The sequence below is a fragment of the Crocuta crocuta genome, unplaced genomic scaffold, assembly GCF_008692635.1.
Source record: "Crocuta crocuta isolate KB4526 unplaced genomic scaffold, BGI_CrCroc_1.0 scaffold170, whole genome shotgun sequence".
Classification (NCBI taxonomy): domain Eukaryota; kingdom Metazoa; phylum Chordata; class Mammalia; order Carnivora; family Hyaenidae; genus Crocuta; species Crocuta crocuta.
The window spans coordinates 9,115,482-9,134,707 of NW_027527853.1; the positions used below are offsets into that span (position 1 = coordinate 9,115,482).

Below are 19,226 nucleotides of genomic sequence, written 5' to 3' on the forward strand. Positions count from 1 at the left end.
AAAAAAAAAAGAAAAAGAAAAAGAATCAGTGAACCTGAAGGTAGGTCAATAGATGTCATCTAGTCTGAGGAACAGAAACTAAAAAATTAAGAAAAATAAACAGAGCCTCAGATACCATCATGCATACCAACATATGTATAATGGGAGTCCCAAAAGAGAGATGGGGGTGGGGGGCCAGTGGGGAAGGATCAGTAAGAATATTGGAAGTATCAGTGGCTGAAACTTCCCAAATTTGATTTAAAAACATTAATCTACACATCCAAAAAGTTTAACAAATTCCAGTAGGTTTCCCATCAGAAACCATGGAGGGCAGAAAGCAATGGGATAACACATATAAAGTACTGAAAGAAAAAAGATGTCAACCAACAAATCTTTATGCAGCAAAACTATCCTTCAAAAATGAAGGAAAGGGGCACCTGGGTGGCTCAGTCGGTTAAGCATCCAACTTCTGCTCAGGTCATGATCTCACAGTTCATGGGTTCAAGCCCCGTATCAGGCTCTGTGCTGACAGCCAGCTCAGAGCCTAAAGCCTGCTTCAGATTCTGTATGTCCCTCTCTCTCTGACCCTCCCCTGCTCATGCTGTCTCTCTCTCTCACTGTCTCTCTCTCTCTCAGAAATAAATAAAAAACATTTTTTAAATTTTTTAAAAATGAAGGAGAAATTTCCCAGATAAATAAAAACAGAGAACTGTCATCACTCAGATAATTAACCTACAATAACTACTAAAGAGAGTCCCTCAAATATATATGCAAAAATAAAGAGCACTAGTAAAAGTAACCCATATAGGTAAATATAAAAGACAGTATAAGTGTATTTGATGCTTATAACTTTTTTCTCCTAACTGAATTAAAAGACAACTGCACAAATCAATAATTATAAATATGTACTGATGAGTACACAATATCTAAAGATGTAAATTTTATGACAATAAGGGCATAAAGGAGAAGAAAGATAACAGAGCTGCAGAAAAGCAAAGTTTTTATATGCTACTGACATTAAGTTAGTATTAATCTGAACTACATTGTTATAAATTAAGATGATAATGGTAATCTAAGCTATAACTAAGGTAAAAACTCAAAATTATATAATAAAAGAAATGACAAGGGAATTAAGATGGTACTACAAAATATCTATTCAACACAAAAGAAAGCAACAAGGGAGGAGAGGAAGAACAAAAATGACAAATTTGAAAATGAAAAACATTTGAAAAGGAAAAAAGATTCCTATCTTACCAGGAATTACATTAAATGTAAGTGAATTAAACATTCCAAGATTGGCAAAATGGATTTAAAAACATGATTCAACAATATGCTTTCTACAAGAGGCACACTTTAGATTCAGAGACAAGTTAGGTTGAAAGTGACAGAATGGAAAAGATATTCTGTGTAAACAATAACCAAAAGGGGGCGCCTGGGTGGCTCAGTCAGTTGAACAACCCACTTCAGCTCAGATCATGATCTCACGGTTCATGGGTTCAAGCCCCATGTCAGGCTCTGTGCTGATAGCTAGCTCAGAGCCTGGAGGCTGCTTCAGAGTCTGTGTCTCCCTCTCTCTCTGACCCTCCCCTGATCATGCTGTCTCTCTCTTTCTCAGAAAAAATTTAAAAATTAAAAAAACAATAACCAAAAGAAAGCTAGAAAGGCTATATCAGAAAAAATAAACTAATATCAAACAACATAGAATTTATGAGACAAAATAGACTTTCAAGAAAAAAATTGTTACTAGATATGTGAAAAAACGATGTTTGTATGATTCTTTCACGCTTGGCAAGTTGAGAATAGTATTTCAATAAATGTATTTGTATAATACATGTTAGAAAAGTATTTAAATACATATGCAAAAAATGTTTCTAAGAATGCCACTATCTCAGAAAATTGAGAAGGGTGTAATTTAATTAGGTGTATGTGTTGACCGATTGGTATTGTATACAGAAAAACTGTTTCAACAGACAAGCAACAACAACAACAAAAAGACATTTCTATGTATGTTCCAGGCTTGTCAAGATGAGAACAGTTTATTTCTGTGGACAGATGTGCTTACAGGTCTGTAGATGTGTTAAAAGTCACTAACTAATATAAAAGAGATTTCTAGAGTGCCATTTGCTCAGAAAGTTGAGAACATTTTTATTTTGGTATATAGATGTGATACCAATCTCTAATCAACCACAGCATTGTTCTAAGACTCATGTTCAGAAAAAGGACTCATATTAAGAAGCTATTTCTATGATTGCTATTTACTCATTTTGTTGAACTGTGTTATGTCAGTTATTGGATGTGACAGTAAGTCTGTAATAAAAGTACAGCTGTGTATGAAGACATATAAAATAGATGTTTCTAAAACTGCTAAGAAATTGTAACTAGCAATGAAAAGGTGATTTTATAATGAGAAAAGGGTCAATCCATCAAGAGGATATAATAATTATAAATATATGCACCTAACAACAGAGCCCCAAAATTTAAGAAGGAATAACTGATAGAACTGAGGGGAAAAATAGACAATTCAACAAAACTAGTACTCAACTCCAATATCCTGCTTTCAGTAATGAATAAAACAACTAAACTATAGATCGGTAAGGAAATAGAAGACTTGAACAATACTGTAAACCAACTAGACACAAGAATGTATATTCTCCTCAAATACACGTGCTATAGTCTCCAAAACAGACCATATGTTAGGCCATAAAACAAGTCTTAATAATTTACAAGAACTGAAATCATATAAAGCATGTTCTGCCACCACAACGGAATAGCAGCAGCCAATAACATTAAAAAAAAAAACTGGGAAATTCAAAAATATGTAGAAATTATACAATATGCTACTAAATACCACAGGGAAAAGAAGAAATCATGAGGAAAAATTTTAAATGCTTTGAGGTAAGTGTAAACAATTCCATTCACAACAGCATCAAAAAGAATAAAATGCTTAGGAGTAAATTTAACAAAAGCAGTGTAAGACTTGTACACTGAAAACTATAGCACGTATTTGGAAGGATTAATTTAGTCTTACATAAACAGAAGGATATCCCATGTTCATGAATTAGAAGATGATATTAAGATAAGACAACAATACTCCCCAAACTGATTTTCAGAGTCAATGTGATCCCTATCACAATTCTAGCTGCTGTTTGTTGTTGTTGTTTTGCAGAAACTGACAACTTGTTCCTAAAGTTCACATGGAAATGCAAGGGATCTAGAACAGCTAAAGCAATCTTTAAAAAGAAGAAAAAAGTTGAAAGACTCACACTTCCCCCATTTAAAAACTTAATACAAAGCTATAATAATCAAGTCTGTATGACACTGGCACAAAGATAGACATATAGACCAAGGGAACAAGGACCAAAGATAGACATAGAGACCAAGACCAAAAGTAAGCCCATATATCTATGTTCAATTGATTTTCAACAAAGGTGGTGGGGCAATTATTGAAAGAAGAGTCTTTTCAACAAACGATGCTGAGACACAAAGGATGCTGAGACAACTGAATAACCATATGCAAAAGAATGAAGTTGAGTCCACAGAGTTGGTGGAGCAAATGACTCTTGATGCTTGGGAGGGTGGCTTGTACTGGGGACGGAGCAGTGCAGGGAATGAGAAGCGGCAGATTATGCAATATATTAAGGATGGGATTTTCTCATTGATCAGACATGGGTTTTGAGAGAAAGAGAAATCAAGCCGTCACAACTTTGGACCTGAGAAATGGTAACAAAACAATTGGATTTATAAGAGCAACTTTTACAGGAAAAAATTCTGACTTCTAGTTCAAGATGGTGAACCAGGGGCACCTGGATGGGTTAGTCAGTTAAGTGTCGGTCTCTTGATTTTGGCTCAGGTCATGATCCCAGGGCCGTGGGATTGTGGGACTGAGCCCCACATTGGGTTCTGCACTTAGCATGGATACTACTTGGGATTCTCTCTCTCTCTCTCTCTCTCTCTCTCTCCCTCCCCTCCCCCACACGCACATGTTCTCTCTCAATAAATAAATAAAAATTTTTTAAAGATGGTGGACAGAACATGTGCACTTGCTTTTCACCCTTCCCAACCTCTATGAGCTAAAAGAACACAGAGGAAAAGTTGTGGAAGAGGGTGGGTCATTGATCAACAAGAGTGACTCACACTTTCGGAAAACGGAAGGCAAGTGGGGGTGGGTGGTGAACAAAATCACAGAAAAGCCTGAACAGGAAGCCCCACCTCTCAGGAGAAAAGTGGGCACACAGACCAAAGGCATGTGGAGGTCGCCCGAGGGAGGGCTCACCTCACCCTCCCACCACAGGACTGGGCCTGGAGGCAGGGGCAGACCCCCCACATGGAGAGCTATCTTTTTTTTTTTTTTAAGATTTTATTTTTTTAAGTAATCTCTACATCCAACATGGGACTTGAACTTACAAAATCAAGAGTCACATGCTCCACCGACCAAACCAGCCAAGCACGCCCAGGAGAGCTGTCTTCTAAGGCAGCCTCCCATGTGAAGCCAGGTGCCCTGTGTGAAGCCCTCAGAGCTCAGGTACTGTTTGGAGCCTGGGAGGGGGGTGTTGCTACTGACCCCCAGTCCCTGGCACCCAAACTTGCCTTAGAGCAAAGTGCTGACTCATCCTGTCTCACTGCTCAGTGTCTGGCTGGGAATTCCGCACAGGAGGCAAGACTCTGGAATACAGTCTGACCCCAAGACAGCAGCAGGAGTGCTCAGCCAGCCCCCAGACCCCTTCCTTAAAATAGACAGACAGCCCCAAGGTCAGCAGGCACAAACAGCCATTAAGAGAAAGACACATGAAAGCAAAAGGCCTAAGGGCCAAGGGAAGATCAGATCCTTTAGGCAACAAAAGAAATCTTAAAAGAAACAAATGTAAAAGAGCTACAAAGACCCCTCCCCCACCGCTGCCCTATGTCCAGGGCGTCACCAGGTCCCAGTAGTTTTACCTGCTCTGTATTTCCCATGTCTGACCACATCTGCCTGCCCATCTATGCTGACAACCCAGCCCAAGTGGCCATCTCTCTCCTCAGAGAAACTCCTCCCAGTGCTAGCCCCCCATTCCGGCCCCTCCCCAGCTGCTAACCACGCCACAGATAGGATCATGTGTGTGTGGCTTTTGCCTGCTCCAACTTCTTAAAACATTTCACTGGCTTCCCACTGCTTCATGGAGGACAAAACTTGGTGACGTGGCCAGCAAGGTGCAGACTCCCCTTGACCCCATCCCCACTGCTGCTGGGTGGCTCTGCTCCCTCCCTCACAGAACTCTGCACAGGCTGTTCCCTCTGTTCAAATTGCTCTTCCTGCCTGGCCTGCCCCCGCACCTCCTCTCTGCCAGGGCTCACAGATCAGGAGCCCCCGCAGCCATGCTATTCCTGGGATCAAACGATGACTGTCTCCTTTACCCGACTCTCAGCCCAGCCGTCTTCCCCACCTCCTTTCAGACACAGCTCATTCCCCAGGACCTACTTGGTATCATCTTGGGTTTCTTTCACCGCTAAAGAAAGTTTGAAACTACCTGCCACACACCAGGTCACCTCCAATTTAGAAGAGGCACTAAGAGCAACAGGCTGAGCCTGCAGGGAGCCTCCTGGCCTGAGTTCTGCCTCCAGCGGGGTGGGGTGCTCTGTGGAGCAGGAGACAGCAAGCACCTCTTCTCGGCAGGAAGGAAGGACAGAACACCTGAGAACAGGTTCCACGGGTGGGTGGAATTCTGCCTTCTCTGCTCTCGGGCTGCCGGCGTGGGCTCAGCCTTCCTTCGGACTGTTACAGATGTTTGTTGTGAATAAACCTTCTTTACAGTGAGACAGATGTCACATTAACAATTTACTCTTCATGCCCAGGAATCTGGGCCCAACATTCCCAGGGAGCGCTGAGGCCAAGGACCTTGGGCAGAGACCCCTGGTCAGGTGGGGAGGGGGCAGGAGACTTCGTCCTGAGAGTGAGGGGCCTTGTCCAGGTCAGGAGCTGCCACCGAGGCATTTGACTCCAGGATCTCAGAGTTCCTTAATCAGGACAATGCTCCTGCAGGTGTTTCAATTTATGCGTTTAAATTTAATTTTTAAAGCAAAATTATTCACTGCCCTTTGCAGGTAGAGTCCCCGAGGGAGGCGACATAGCACGTGTGGCAGAGCTGGGCAGCCTGGCGAGGTCCCCAGCTCTGCATCCTCACTTAGGGAGTTGGCACAAGCCTTTCTTTCCCCTCTCTGAACCTCAGTCTCCTCTTTTAAAAACTGCAGTGTGTGATACACAGCCAGGAGGGTGGTCACAGATCCTGGCCTGCCACCCTCTCCCGGCACTGCACGTCCACAGATGGGGTGACCTGGGTTTGGGGGCCACCGCAGCACCAGGCCGCTCTGACACTTCCTGGCTGGGTGATGCAGAGATTGGCCCCCAGTTCAGTGTACTCTGTCACCAACCACAAAGACACAACTGTCCCGGTGGACCAAGGATAGTCCCATTTCTGCCTGTTATCTGACATAATTCACTCTCAAAATGTGTCCCCCATCACCGCCTCCCCCCAGCAAGACTGCTAAAAATGGATCCCTGGGCTCCACCCCCAAACTGACTAAATCAGTCTCTGGGGATGTGGCCTGGGAATTTATGCTCCCTGCCAGCTTGAGGGGGATTCTAATGCACAGCCAGGTTTGAGAAGCAGAGTATGAGGTGTATGAGCCGCAGGGGAGGGTGGGCCAGATACCCCAGGAGGGGAGTTTTCTGTCTGCCCCTCCCCCAGCCCCTAGGGCCGGCCAAAACACTCAAGGCACCTGAGGGGCTTCATGGCTTAGCTGTTTTCCCACCTGCCACCTGGCCGAGCGCAGCTTCCCACAGGGCAGGGGGAGGAGGGGGAGGCTAAGGCAGGGCAGTCCTTAAGGGCCTGAGGCACCTGGGTCCTTGGGCAAGAACCTGCTGGCAGGATCTGTCCTGGGTCTGGTCGGGCAGACGCCCCTGCAGCCTGCTGACCATCTGGAGGGACCGGGTGAGCAGGGGCCTCTGCCCCGATTCACAAAGTCGTCGGGGCCCAGGCATCACACAGGGCAGTGCAAACTGTGCTGCAAACTGTGCTGCAAACAGCATAATGGGAGCACCTCTAGGGCATCAAGACACAGAAGGCAGTAGTCTCCCCTCTGACCCACAGGGGAAGGGTTGGAGAGGTGTCAGAAAGCCAGACATCCAACAGGAAGGGCTGTGGGAAGAGGCTGCTTTGGGGATTGGAGCCTGGCTTCACTTGTTCTGTTCTGTGACAATCCCCCCCCCCCCCACCCTTTTCTGAGACTCCATCTCCCTTCCTGCCCCAGGGCGATCAGCCTGTCGCAGCCGCCTCAAGTGCTGGTGAGAAGCCGCCAGGTTCCCTCCCCAGCGTGGGGCGCAGCCGCTGCATGCCGCCTGCCTGCACCTCCCGGCCACCCCCTCGCCACTCTGTGATTTGAGCTTTACTAGGAGCTCCCCCAGAGGCACAGATGCTGGAGCAGGAACACACCCACACATGTATCGAAAAGAAAAGAAAAAGCCACATGGATTGATTTGCTGTTCCTCATTTGCAACAGAGCAGGAGTGTGTGATGGGCACAGGCAGCTGTGAAAATTGAGATGTCNCTGCTCCTCCCGGACGGGACAGTGAGGGAGGACAGGGTGCTCCTGGACAAGGACAGAAGCTGTGCTCTGGCCCAGTTCTGCCTCTGGCTAGGTGGCCTGGACCAGCCCCCGGCCCTCACGAGTACTGGTTTCCTCTGCCAGCGCTGGGTTCACAGGAAGACAAGTGAAGGTGCCGTGCCCTGGGAGGCCCCACCACACGTCTGACCATTGGTAATGTGGGAACAGGCAGGCAGGGAGTCCCTGCCGGGGGTGGGGGTGACAGCACCCCGAGGACACACGGGAGCGGCACCGAGCTCCCGCCCCACCCTGGCCATGGGGTGCGGTACCAGAGTTCTAAGTGAGGACACTGGGGGCACCTGTCCCCACCAATGCTGGGAGAACCCAGGATGGAGACTTGCCCAGCTCAGACCCCCAAGAACAGAGAGGGCTTGGAGCCCCTGGAAAGCCAACCAGGGCATCCCTCCCGGGTATGTGCATGGTGATGCCCAGCTCCACCGCCTTCCCCAGTGGGGAACACCTCCACATCGAGGTGGAGCAGGGCAATCAAGATGGAGCAGAGCTGACTCTCCCCCAGCCAGGCCTGGTGAAGGCAGAGACGTTCACCCCTGGGAGTGGGGGGCTTTGACACTGGGGTGGCTTAGGGTCGGCAGGGCAGCCAGTGCACACAGACAAGCATATGTGGGAGGGAGGGAGACAGGGGTTCCCTGGATTCAGACCCCTCAGAGCACACACTCTGGGTCCACAGTGCTCTTTCTTTCTAGAAGGTCTGTTCTCCCTTCTCCTGCCCTAAGCTCGGGGCCTTAGGTAACACTAGAGGAGGCCCGTTCTGGGCTGGGCTGCAAGGACGGCCTGAATGGTGGCTGAGCGAGCGCGGCCATGGCCGCATGCTTACAGGTGTGTCTCCCTGCCTGCCAGAGAATGGCCGAGCCAGTGGCAGCAGGGACCTTGCCCTTCTAGCCCATGGCAGAGGTGGCTGGGCTGGGGCTCTCAGGCTGCCAGCAACCTGACAGAAGCCCTGGAGACCCTTTCCACCCCCATCACAGGCCCTGTGGGCCACTCCCCCTGCACTCTGACCATACATCTTTGAAACCCTGCTAGAGTTTCCACTGCGAGCAGGCAAATGCCTGGCCTCCAACTCTCCTCACAGAGCACATGCCCCCTTCCTGTAGGACCTCAAAAGATCACCAGGATCTGGCTCATGGGAAAGACTGTCACATAGTCCACCCCCAGACAGGGAGGCTGGGCTGCAGGGGTGCCCCAACCAGGTCTGCCCTGGGCTGCGACTGCCTAAGGCCCCTCTTAGAGAGGCTTCTCTGATGCCCACAGAAGACCCCCCAATGCTCGGTATGATCCCCTGAGATGCCCATACCCTGATCCCTGTAACTGTGAATGCGACAAAAGGGGCTTTTCAAAAAAGGACTACATTGCCAGAGGGACTTTGCAGATGTGATTAAATTAAGGCCATTGAGATGCGGAGATCATCCTGGGTCATGCAGGTGGGCCCAGGCTAATCACACAAGTACGTAAAATTGGGGGGCTTTCCCAGCTGTGGTCAGAGAAAGAGGTGTAGCAATGGTGCAGCCAATGCCCCACTGCTGGCTCTGAGCTGCAGGGAGCCATGTGCAAGGCCTAGGGGCCGAGGGACCTCCAGCCACCAACCAGCAGGGAATGGGGTGCTCAGTCTACAGCACATGGAACAAACACCTAGGTAAGCAGGACACGATCCTCCTCCAGAGCCTCCAGGGAGGAAGAATAGCTGGGGCACCTTTACCTTGAGATTCTGCTGGCCTCTGACGCACAGCACAGTAAGATGATAAGCGTGAGTTATTGAAGCCACTCAGTTTGTGGCAATTTATTAAGGCAACCACCCTGCACAGGTCCCGGGGCCACCAACTCTTCTTCAGAGCACCAGAATGAGGCTCAGACGGGCACCCGGGAGGGGCCCTCGCACACCTCCTGGGTTCCACCGCACAAGGCCGTCTGGACCTGAGTTCTGGAGGTCCCCCAGGCCCAGCAGCCACCCTGTGGCCACACACACACACACACAGCTGACAGCACTGCCTGCCTGCCCCTGCTGTGCTTAGGAGCAGGGCCTGGGTCTGGCACACTCTCCCCTACCCCGCAGGGCTGCTGCGAGGACTGAGTAAGATGTGTGTGCTAGGCCCCGACATGTGTCTGCACACACAGGTATGTGGCAAATGGGCATCCTTCCAGAAATGTCTCCTGTGATCCCTGCCACGAGGGATCCGAGGAGGAGATGGGCTGGACCAAAGTACCCAATGAGGGGAGCCCGGGGGCGGGAGGGGGTGCAGAGAGGGCAAGGGGTATGGAGGAATGCCCTCAGAGCCTCCCAAGCACCTTACTGTGACAATGGTACCAAGATAGCTGTGAGGGGCCAGACACCTCCTGCATGCCCAGGCCCACCAGTTGCTGCCTCGTTAGCCCTGGCACGGCACCCACTGTGGTCTGCGGGTCCACCTGCCTGGTCTTCTTCCCCCCACCTCTCCATCTCCTGGTTCGCAGTGCCCCCAACTCCCTCCCTTTCTTGTTCGTCTACTCTAGTCCCATTGGCTTGGAGGGCCTGGAACTGACACCTTCATGGCCAGGTCACCCCACAGCCACACAGGGTCCCCTGGGCCCCACAGTGCAGGAGTAGGGGAGCGATGCACCGGGGGCCCAGTGGGGATCCTGCTCAACAGTGGCTCTGGTGGTGCTCCTCCAGAGGCCTGTGTCTTCTGAGCAGAGTGTCTGTTGCCACAGCAAGTCTGGAACCACTGCTGTAGCTCAAGGTCACTGTGGGGTGAGCCTCGGGCAGGGTCCCTCTCTGAAGTCCCCAAAATCATGGCTAAAAGGAGCAACCAAAGGAGGCAGCCTCTTCACGGCATGCAAGCAATGACACGAGTAACATTTGCTGTGTCCCCATGGGGGTCTGACCACATGGGATCCCCGCACCCACTTCAGGCTTCCTGGCCACAAAGAACAGCAGGGAAAGTTGGGGATTTTCCTCCTGGGCAGAGGCCACCAAATTCCCAGGCATTTGGAGAGGAAATTGGGAGGCTCTGGGGTTTCCGGCACCTTCCTGGGAAGTCCCCTCCACCATGGCCTGGTGACTGCCCTGCACAGTGGGGCCCCACCCAGCTCAACCCAGGTCCTCTGGCTTGGCTGGAGTGGAAATGCCAGGGAGGGACATGCATAGAGATGCAGGAAAACCCTCCCAAAGTCACTGTCCCGCCACAGGCCCCTCCCAGGAGCCAACATCCGCTGGCACTCTCTCCCCTCCCCCCTGCCTTGGCTGACTTTGATGTTCTCACTCCTCTGCTGCCTACCTGCTCAGCATTGTTCCTTCCTGCCCCGCCCACTGCCACCCCGCTTGCCCCGCTTGCCACTCCCGTTTGGACCCCTCCAGGGATGTCCAGGACAGTCATGCAGTGACTAGGGAACTGACCCCAGTCCTGATTCAGTCTCAGAGCTACACTTTTGTCCAATTTGTCCAATGGCCTGGGACAGTCTGGGAAGACCTGTCACTCTCACCTTCTCTTAGACTGCAAGCTCCTGGGGGCAGAGGTGGCTCTTCATGGAGCCTCCTGTGTCCTAGAGCCCCACTTACAGGCACTCAACGTGCCCTTGAGGACTGAATGGGCCCAGGACTGAGCATCACATCTTAGTCATTTACTCCTGTGAGTGCTACTGGCCCATTTTATAAGAGTGCAAACCTGAGGTCAGAGATGTAAAACAGTCTATCCAAGGACACAGGACACTGGTCAGGGTCAAAGTAGAAATAAAGGCCAGACTCCCACATCAGGAGAACCCTACAGCCTGGTGCTGAGGGAAGGGGGACACCCAGTTTCTGGCTCAAGACCATGTGGTGGTAGACATGTAGCCATTCCTGGGAGCCCCATCACCCTTGGCTTCTCTGGGAAGACAGCCCTGGAGGGAGAACCTGGAGCTGTGTGTCTCCTGAACTGGAAGCCAGAACGGGGCTTGGGGTATCAGCAGGGCCTGGGCTCCTACTTTCTCCTCTGGTTGCCAAGCAACACGAGAAGCCACCTCCTGTGTGTGAATTAGAGAAGCCCTTCCAGGCTTCCCTCCCTCTCTCTCCTTCCTCATACCCCTGCCGCCTCCATCAGACTATTTACCCTAGAGGCCGTGTACTGTGTGCTCTGTTGCAGGAATCACTGCAGAAAGAGACCCTGCGGTGACCCACAGCACACCCGACTGCAGGGGACCTGCTGCGCAGACCGTCGTGGCCAGGCTGGGCTGGGACGGCTGTGTGGCGCCCCCCTACACTCAGCAGGTGGGCCAGGGCTCACCCACTCCCAGACCTGGACTCTGAGAGACCGAGTTGGGTGCAGCCCGTGTGGGCCTGGAGCCGGGAGCCCTGCGGGCCCCACCAGGTGGGAGAGCTGGGAAGGAGGACAGGCCACAAGGGCACCCAGGCCCCCTGCCATGTGCAGCGTCACCTCGCCCTGGAACACAGCTTATAGGTCACCTCCTTTCACAGGGGAGGCGTCTGAGACCCAGAAAAGTCAGCAGCGTGTGCAAGGCGGGAGGTGGCAAAGCTGGATTCCGGCACCCTTACCGCGTGCGTGATTCCTAAGCTTTCCACCGGAGGGGATCACAGGAGAAGGTGGTCTCCCCGATTCCTGACCCCCAAGCTTTGGACATGAGGGAGAGGGAGGAGGGCCCAGGCCTGCACAAGTGCTCATCGCTGGGGAGTCAGGGTCTGGGCGAATGGGCATCTGGGGGAGATGAGTAGCAGGCGCCAGACCCACAGCCCAGCAGCCCCAGGCAAGGAGCATCTCTGACACAAGACATCTCTGACCAGGGCCCCCACCTGACACACTAACACCCCCAACCACTCCTGTCCTGAGGAGGCCCCCCACCTCAAAAGGCCACAGGGCCCCTTGTCAGCAAGAGCTGAGCAGGCCAAGGGAGAAGGATGGCAAGAGAAGGCAGCTGACCAACTGGCCTGGGGGACTCAGGAAGACAGTTCTGGGGGTCTAGCCAGGCAGTGCACACTGAGCCTCTGCATACCCTGGGAGAGCCGGAAGAGCTTCAGCCTGGCTGTCTGCCTCACAGACAGGGAAACTGAGGCTAGAAGTGTCACACTGCTCATTCTGGGCCCAGCCAGCTAGGGGCCAGGGCTCTGGCCTCACCCTGGTAGCCCAGACGGTGGCTCCCACTGCACTATGGGAACAGGAAAAGGAAAGGAATGTCTGGCCACCTTACCCCACCCCACAAACGCAGCCAGAGAAATTGCCTGGGGTGCTGCTCCCCAGGCCAGCTCTATTGGGGTGGTGTGGGCAAACTCAGAAGCCAGACCTGCTGGGGGTGGCCACAGGGCCTCTGGGCCACAGCAGGATGCACACAGAGCCCAGGCCTCTACTTGTACCACACCGATAGAGAAACCACAATGGAACCCAACAGCCCTGGCAACAGGCCTAGATGTTTGAGTGGACAGTCTGTGGCCTGCAGAGAACCCACTGGCACCCTCAGTGTGCTTTCCTGGACCCTCTTACTGCATCCGACCAGGAAGGCTTCCTTCCCTCTCCCTGCCCCTGGAGGAGGAATGAGGACAGGCCTCTGCCACCTGCGATAATGTCCCCACAGGCACCCCTGAATGGGGCACTGAGGGCCCAAGGCCCACCAAGAGGCCCCATGACTCCTGAAGTGAATTCCAACTCGGGCCCACCCTCCCCTGCAGGACCCCTCTCCCCTCTGCAGGCAGCACTACAGCCTGGGGCCCACCTGCACCCCCATCATCTCTCAGTTTCCTCACCTGTAAAATGGGGGCAGGAGCTGCCCTGTCTCTCAGGGCTGATGGGGCTAGATGAGTTGCCACAGGCAAGAAGCCCACAGCGTCCCTAACAGAACACTGTGAGGCCCAGACATCACCACCATGATGTCCTCCACCCGCACCCCCAGGCGTCGACCCCCACGGGGTATATCTGAGCCCCCTGTGCCCACAGCCCACATCTGCACCTCCAGAGCGGGAGGGCACGCCCACCAGCATGTCTCCAGAATCTCTAGGTCACAGGCAAGGGAGGAAAGAGGGGCTGCAGGGACCTGGCGGACAATCCCTCTCCTTCTTCCTCTGACTCACAGCAGAGGCCCCAGAGGTCAGTCTGGTCTGGGCTTGAGCTTCCTCAACTTTGGCTTGGCATTCTGTTCCCCCATGGGAGGGGTGGGGCAGGGATGGGGGAGGAAGGTGGAAGTCAGGAGGGACGCAGTCCAGGCGTGGCGTCCAGCAGGAGGTGGGAGCCCGGATGGGACACAGCTGCAGGGTGTAAAGGAAGTAGTACAGAGGCAGAGGCTGCAGCCCAGCCAGAGTCAGGGCAGGGCCCAGCCTGGGCAGGAGCTCATTAGGACCCAGGCGGGCCTTAGCCCAGAGACACGGAGTCTTGTCAGGACATCAGCTCCAGGCTCAGGACCTGCAGTGGCCCAGGGCACAGGCTCCCAGGAATTCAGCCTGGCAAGTGGNGGGGGGGGGGGGGCGGAGAGGCAGGGGGAGGGCTTAGGTACAGAGCCAGGGCAATGGCCTAGCTGGAGATGGGGAGGGGATACATTTGCCCACCATCAGTCAGAAGGTAAGCAAAAGCCTAGAGAGGTGGGACAGAGGGTGAGCAGGGACAGAGAGGTGAGAAAGCATCCATGGCAGAGTAGAAACCACTGGAAGGAGCACTGTGGGTGACAGGAGGGAGGGGTGAAGGGAAAAGGCTGAGGGGGGACAGTGAGCCCAGCTACATGAGTGAATGAATAGAATGGGGTTTCACAGCATCAGCTGTACGCTCCCCCACCTGGGACGTCCCCCTGACAATGAAAGGTCAAAGGCTTCTGTCCCTCACCCTTCCTGGGCGAAGTCTCCCCCTACACCTCCCAGGACCCTGGGGAGGGTAAGAGCTTGGAGGTTCAGTGGGAGGACAAGGGCTGGGCAGGAAAGAGCCACCCTCTGAGCTCGCAGGGTGACAGCCTATTCTGGGGACGTTTCGTCCCCCCTGTGCTCCCTGGCACTTAGTGAAGGGCTCCCTGATGTGCTCCAGGCCAGGCAAGCGAAAGGCAGGTACTGAGTGCAGCCTGGGCCACATGGGTAGACAGAGTCTCTGGATGCGTCGTCTCCCCAGTGATCTCCCTGGACTTTACGAGGTACTGTCTCCTCACAATCAGCCCCCCACCCACCAGATCCAACACAGCCTTGGGCCTCTGCCTAGTGGAAGGAGGGCAGCCAGGCTGTGGGCGCAGAACCTGCCACTGCCCTGAGGCACGTCCAGCACCATGTGCCCCACGCTGCAGGTGGGGTCCCAGACTCCCTGACACCACTCCTGGAGCTTTGGCCATAGCTGCTTCTGTGGCTGCCCTGCCCGGGAGCCCCCATACACCATCCCCAGAGCACCGGTCTCTCTTCCCTAGGGAGGCTGTAGAGATTCTGTCCACTCTGTCCCCCTTCAGAAGCTTCAAAAACCATATGAACAAGTTACAGTTCCAGCAAATCCCATGGTAAGGACATCAATTTGACTTATGTAAGGACTAAATGTTTTTCTCTATACTTCTGAGGGAGGGGACATGGGGAGGGAACCCCCAGACTTCCTCCTGAAGGGCTTACCTTGTGCTGTGCCTGATGAGAGGGCCTGGGACAGTGGGGATGGCCAGATTGGGTCTGAGTCCCAGTTCTGAGCCTTACTGCTGCGTGGCTTTTGTTGGGTTTCTCAGCCTCTCTGAGCCTGCTTTGTGTTTCTGTAGAGAAAACCACTATCTTAGGGGCTCTGTGAAAGTGAAAAAATCTCATATGAAAAAGCCCCCAAATATGATGCCCTTACCTCCCATCCCATCCCCTCCCTTACCCCAAGTCAGGGATTCTTTGTCAAACGATAGGTTTAAAGAAAAGCTCCGCCAGGTACAATCACTCTCTAATGCAGCATCTCTTCCACCTGGATGTTTGCCCTGGGCTGGGAGAGAGATGCCAACAAGAGACGTCAGCACCCCCAGTGTCCTGGAAACCCTTCCAAGTCCCCAGGTTCCTGAGTGCCAGTTACGGGAAGGCTGATTCATCTGTGCTCTGAGTAACCGGGTCCAGTGACTCCCAAGTAACTGAGCTGAATGTGTGTGGGAGTGACAGGCAGGGTACCCCGGGAAGTGAGCTCCCCCACATCCTGGCCCTGAGCCAATCACTCACCTCCCCTAGAGGGTTTTAGATAAAAGCACAGACCACAGCCCCTGAGGGCCATCCCAAAAGTGCAGTCAGCCTAGTCTGTGGGAGATTTCTGCTGTGACTGAGGCTGAGTCAGCTGAATGCCACTGGGCAGCTCTCTAGAAACCAAAGTAAATATGATGAACAGAAAAGCCCCTGTTTTGTGCTGAACTCAAAAGTCCCTGCACTGTGGTACCAGGCCCCAGCGTGGTGAGCATCCAGGGCCCAAATGGACAGAACATTCTGGGCTGACCCTTGTGGGTCAGCATCTGGGAGCAGGCTTGACACTCAGCAGGGCTCAGTGGACTCAGAACCACAGGCTATAGCCTGGGAAGTCTTCAGAACCAAGAGGAGAGATCTTATCTTGTACTGGCCTGAACCTCTTGGGCTGGGCTGGTTGATCTTAACAAACAGTTCTCAGGTTTTCGTGGGCATCAGAATCCCCTGAGTGCTTGTTAAATCACACACTGCAGCTGCCTCTCCTAGAGTATCTGATTCAGGAGGTCTGGAAAAGGGCCTGAGAATCTGCATTTCTAAAAAAAAGGTCCAAGGGGATGGTAATGCTCCCGGTCCTAGGATTGGATCCCACTTTCAGAACAGATGATCTAAAATCATAGCTGGGAGAAGGCCTGGGAAGCAGCAACAAGAAGGCACGGCACCCCGACCCTGGTGCCCCACCAGGCCCAGCCAGGGGCAGACCCAGGGTCAAGTGGAGCCCAGGCCAGGTGAGGCAGGGTTAGGAAGCAGGAGGCTCAAGATGAAGGTCACACTATGTGGGAGAAACACCCTAGCCTTCGAGGAAGCCATGGGCTTGCTGCACCCTTGCCCAGCACTGCCCCACACACCATGATTGGGGGTGGGGTCCTAGGACCTTCCAAAAATTTGCTTCCTGCAGGTGTTTTGGCCCCTGTCTCATTGCCTTGTTCATTGCCTGCAAAACTGCACACCCCCAGACACCCAGCACAGTGTGGATTCAGCAGGCCACGCGGCTGCCCATGAGCCCACCTCTGTGGCCTCAGCGCTGCATCATCAGGGAGGCGGCTTCTGCAGATTCACTCATTCAACAGATGTCTGCCGGGTGCCTGGGGTGAGCACCACCTGGGAGCACCGACTCTGCAGGGAAGGGAGGGGAGAGAGGGCCAACTGAACACTCTGAACCCTTAATTCATGCACAACTAAACCCTTGCTGTTGGATCTTTGCTTTAAGCCAGGTGCTGCCAAGCAACAATACCAGGCTGTGAAGGGCCTCCGGGGAAAGAGACGGTCAAGAAGGGCTTTCAGGAGTGGATTCTGCTCCTGATGGGCTTTTTTGACCAGTGAAGTCTACTCAGTGCCCTTGATGCCCCCCAGCATCAACCCACCTGCAGGGGCCCTTATCAGACCCGAAAGGCAGGCACAGCAGCTCAGGGGCAGAGTTCAGACCCCCAGAAGTCAGCATGGACGCATCAGGGTGCCGAGCTAGGGTCGAGAGCCCAGACACTTGCAAGGCACTTCCCATAGGCCCTGCCCTCCCATAGGACTGGGTCTGTGCCTCAAGGGGCTGCACTGGACCAGCTCCTGAGGCCCTTCTTCATCGCCCAGCTCCTCTCTGTACCCTCTGTGAGCCCTGCCTCCCCAGGGCTCCAGGCAGGGCATCTCCCTTAGCTAGGGACTCCCATGTCATGAGGATGACACTTGTCTAACATCCCTGATATTCTCAACCATGTGAAAGCAATAGGCCTGGGGCTAACCAGAGCCTTCAGCTTCCCCTCCCACCCTCTCTCCTGATGCAGAGATGGCTCACATCATTGTCCAGGGAGAGGACAAGACAAATGGGACGCTCTTCTCCCCATGTCCCAGGGAGGCTCATGCACACATCCTCTTCACCAGCCTCCCAGATGTGCAGGCATCTCTGCTACACTAAGATCTAGCACTCTGGGAAGAAGGCCTCACCTGCTGTAAGGTGGCTCCTCAACATTATCAGGACTGATGAGAAAACCAGGTGGGGCTGACCACCCCCAGCCCCCCCCCCGCCCCCAATTGTGACGTCACAGCCAGGAAATCGGCAAGCTGCAATGACAACCACAGGAAATACTACTCAGCTAACAAGGACCTGCTCAATCCAGAAGATAAAGCAATACTACAGTAAATATAAGTTTATGCCTGGAAAAAAATGGCATAACCAACTTGATAAAAAAGGGTGTGACGGGCTTAGGCTGCTGAGTTATGGAGACAAGCACAGATTGCAACATCAGAGTGAACCATGTGTTGGGAAAGGAAAGAATCTAACACTTACCCTGCCTTTTTCACTGAAATCATTTTGGGGTAACCAAATTGTCCTGGTTGATGAGAGAATGTTCTTTCTAGAAGAACCTCACAAATGCATTGGTAAGGAACAGTTAGAAAGGTACCATGGCACAGCCCTTGATGGCATACTTGACTCTGGTCATGGTTGTCAATGGTTGAAACTGTCAGAAGGACAGAAGGGATGCAGGGAGATGAGGTCCCATCTCCCCCACGTTCATGCCCACCACAACCAAACCTGACACGACGGACTCCTGCAAAGTACAGGGCAGCACCCTGAAGTATTCTTGCCAAAAGAACGTGCAAGCCCATAAAATGAAGTTGTTTGAGCTAAATTCCAGTGTAGAGAAGATACCAGGAGTGGAGGAGCTTGTTAAATGACACTGCGAGGAAGCAAACAGACAAGTCTCGAAAATAGGACATTCCACAGTCACAGACTCAAGTTTCTACAACAAGCCAATGGCTTAAAGAAAGGTGACAGGGGTGCCTGGGTGGCTCAATCGATTAAGTGCCCGACTTTGGCTCAGGTAATGATCTCACGGTTCGTGGGTTCGAGCCCCACGTCGGGCTCTGTGCTGACAGCTAGCTCAGAGCCTGGTGCCTGTCTTCAGATTCTGTGACTCCTTCTCTCTCTGACCCTCCCCTGCTCACGCTGTCTCCATCTCTCTCTCAAAAATAAATAAAAAAATATTTAAAAAAAAAAGAAAGAAAGAAAGGTGACAGGGTGGGGGAAGGGCAGTTGGAGGGCTGGGGAGGAAGGGCTGCTTCAGATTAAAGAAATTTATGATGGGCACCTGAGTGGCTTAGTCGGTTAAGTGTTGACTCTTGATTTTCGCTCAGGTCATGATCTCACAGCTTGTGCAATTAAGCCCCGAATCGGGCTCTGTGCTGACAGCATGGAGCTGCTTGGGAGTCTCTCTCTCTGTCCCCCCAACCCACTTGCATGTGTGTATGTGCATGCTCTCTCAAAGTAAATAAAGTTTTTTTAAAGAGGCTTATGAAAAATAAACACCAAATGCCACAAGTGGATTTAATTTGGTTGCTAATTTTACAAACCAACTGTAAAAGATCATTTTAAAAACAATTAAGGAAAACTGAATATGTGCTGGGCATTAGATGACAGCAACGAATTGCTATCAGTTTTGTTATTTGTGATAATGACTGCATGGTTCTATTTGTAAATGGCCTTGTTTGTTTC

At 52.3% G+C, this 19,226-nt stretch overlaps 1 protein-coding gene across 2 annotated transcripts in view; it reads right to left on the minus strand.

The window, feature by feature from the left end:
* The window catches only part of RASGEF1A (RasGEF domain family member 1A), an 84,726-nt gene that overhangs the window by 52,500 nt on the left and 13,000 nt on the right, over positions 1 to 19,226 (minus strand). Inside the window, exon 1 of one of the 2 annotated variants that reach the window (XM_077780095.1) lies at positions 15,161 to 15,217. The exons of the other annotated variant lie outside the window; for it this stretch is intronic. The gene's annotated coding sequence lies outside the window, so the exon portion shown is untranslated. Of the gene's footprint in view, positions 1 to 15,160; positions 15,218 to 19,226 lie in introns of those variants that run through there. 2 annotated transcript variants of the gene reach the window in all.